This window comes from Ochotona curzoniae, unplaced genomic scaffold (assembly GCF_017591425.1).
Source record: "Ochotona curzoniae isolate NIBS_2020 unplaced genomic scaffold, NIBS_Ocur_1.0 contig_2754, whole genome shotgun sequence".
Lineage (NCBI taxonomy): Eukaryota > Metazoa > Chordata > Mammalia > Lagomorpha > Ochotonidae > Ochotona > Ochotona curzoniae.
Genome location: NW_024465582.1, coordinates 1993498 through 1996137, shown reverse-complemented (window position 1 = coordinate 1996137; position 2640 = coordinate 1993498). Strand labels below are relative to the sequence as shown.

The window sequence follows — 2640 nt, the reverse complement described above, 5'->3', positions numbered from 1 at the left end:
CATGGCTCCAAGAGATTTGAAATTTCCTCATTATCAGGATGAAAGATCTTCAGCAGTAGAAAGACTGGCTGTCATTGTGGCGTAGCAGTTCAAGCCACTGCCAACAACACCAGCATCTTATATGGGTTCCAGTTTATATTCTGGTTGCTCCACTTCCTATCCAGCTCCCTGCTAATGTGCCTGGAAAAGCAGCTGAGGATGGCCCAAGTGTTTGGACCCTTGCACCCATGTTGGGGACCTGGATGGAGGTCCTGGCTCACATGTTACAACCATTTAGGGATGAACTGAGTGGATAGAAAATGTTTCTCTCCCTGTCGAATAAATGAATAATTTTTAAAAGTCGAATGAGCTTTCTGGAAGGACAAATCCTCATATAAACACAGTGCTGGCTTTTATGAGAAACTGTTTCTTTGCAACCTGTATTTGAATGCTCTGGTCTTCCATAAGCACCTTCTCACAAAATGACTCCGAATTTCGTACTCTGCCTCATAATGCATCTGGCATCTTTTAATTGCGTGTTTTCTGGCATTTAATTTCTTACTTAAAACAGCAGATGTGGAGATATCCAAATCCACACACTTACCTGGACAGTCAGCCCTTGGGCTTCCCCAGGGCCACTCTTAGCCCAAGCCTGACTCTCGCCCAAGGGACACACAAGTCTCCACAGGTAGACTTTCAGGGTTTACTTGCAGTCATTGGTCAGGAGATTCTTCACCCTGTCAATGCCCTCCAGCAATTAAATTCCTCTTGGAGCACTCGACAAAGAGAATCTCCTTAGGATTTAAAGCATGCTTTGATGAGCAGATACAGTCCCTAAAGCCAACAGCGACCACAACCCCATGCCTGTCTGAAGACTCCGCGAGAGCCAGAGGAACATCTCTGCCACTACTCAGGCTGCCTTGCTCCTGAGGGGTTCTTGGCATTATTATTTTCAAGGTAATTGGATCCGTGCTACCTTCAATGTGTACAGCTGATTAATGTTTTTTAAAAATACGATTGTTCCATGAATTTGTGTGTCATCCTTGTGCAGGGGCCATGCTCTGTATTGTTCCAATTTTAGTATATGTGCTGCCGAAGCGAGCATTGCTGATTAATTTTAACATATAATTTTCAAAGCAGGTGCTTTGAGATCCCTTTTAATATTCAATCTTCTCAAATATATAGTGCAAGTGTTTGGGTGAATATATGTTAGTGTAAGCCTGTTTCAAATCCTTTAAAATTCAGACAGAAGGCAAATGTGGGAAAACCACACAAAGGCACCATTTAAGGTGCTGGAAGCTGGAGCCCCGTCTGTTCCATATGCCCACAGCAGGGAAGGACCAGGATTCTAATAAATGTCCCCGCTGTCGCTGACGACCAAGAGTCTTGGTTTAAGGACATTGATTCTGTGCTCCCACCTGAGACTAAATAGCAAATAACATCTGATGGGTTAAGCTCCTGCCTCTCAATGTGGCCAAGGAGCAGGTGGCAGCTCGGTCGCCTGTGTCACGCTGGAAGCTGTCAAGCCAGACTTGGCTGGGGCGTCTCGTGTGAGATGAAATAAGCTTTTTCACTTCCTCCCCGCATCCAAACTGCTGCTGCTATGAAGGCCTCACTGCCCAAGTGTCTGCCAGGACACACAGGCTTGTTAACACAGAAACTACTTCTTAGTCAATAGGCCACATTGGCACTGACCTTTCTGAGATGGAGGACACCCTGATCCATATGAAGCTACAGTGAGTGAAGAAGTTTTTCTCAGAGGAAAAAAAATCATGAATCCCTGTCCAGGATCTGACTTAGACTCAAGTGGTGAAATAGATCTGCTGCAGTGTGGTGTTGCTGGAGAGTACCAGAAGCCAGAGGACGGATGATCCGGACTTGATGCCTCTGCCAGGGCAGGCCACTCTGACAGGGAGACACAGCATCCCACGTCCAGAAACCCACAGGGCCTCTGGAAACAAGATCCACTCTCCAAACTGTGTAAGGCTGGAGGGACAAGAAGAACATGGCTCACCGTGAGGAGAGGTCTTCAGCCATGGGCCAGGTGTGGGTCAGGGGATTTTCAAGTAGAGAGAAGACTGCTCTGAGTCTAAGGGGTTTATGTGCTGCCCCAAGGAGAACACCTGGCCCTGGCCACCCTTGGGACTCTAAGCTGCCAATCTCTGATAAAAACTCCAGAATCCCCTCTCTGTCACCAAGTCCCACCTATTGGCAATCCCTCCGGTCTCTTGCTTGAGAGCATGAGTAGCCCTGCTGAGCCAGCGCCTCCACGACCCACGAGAACATCACTGCAGTTACTCTCTCTGCTTTCCTTGTGTGGCCACAGGTCCCGTTCAGAAATCAGTGTTTTCCTCAGAATGCAAGGCAGATCTGATCCCGCCCACTCTCACAGCCCCTTCCAGGGGCTCCCCGTGCCACTCACGTGAAAGCCAACGGCTCAGGAGCGCCTGAAGTTCTCCACACAGTCTGGCTCTGCTGTCCTCATCTCTGCACCTCCTCCCTTTCCCCCTGCTCACTGAGGGCTCCTTTCCCTCAGGGCCCCTGGACTGGCTGTTCTGTTCATTTGGCTTTACCCCAGTTGATACGCTTGCCTTCCGCCCCGTTAAAACATCACTGTGCTTGTGAGAAATTCCCATCCATTGTACCAGAGCACCCTCCTCC

General features: G+C 48.6%; 1 pseudogene; it reads right to left on the bottom strand.

Annotated features, from left to right (window-relative positions):
- Positions 1 to 985: 985 nt before the first annotated feature.
- LOC121154700 lies at positions 986 to 1084 on the bottom strand (annotated as a pseudogene).
- Positions 1085 to 2640: the final 1556 nt, after the last annotated feature.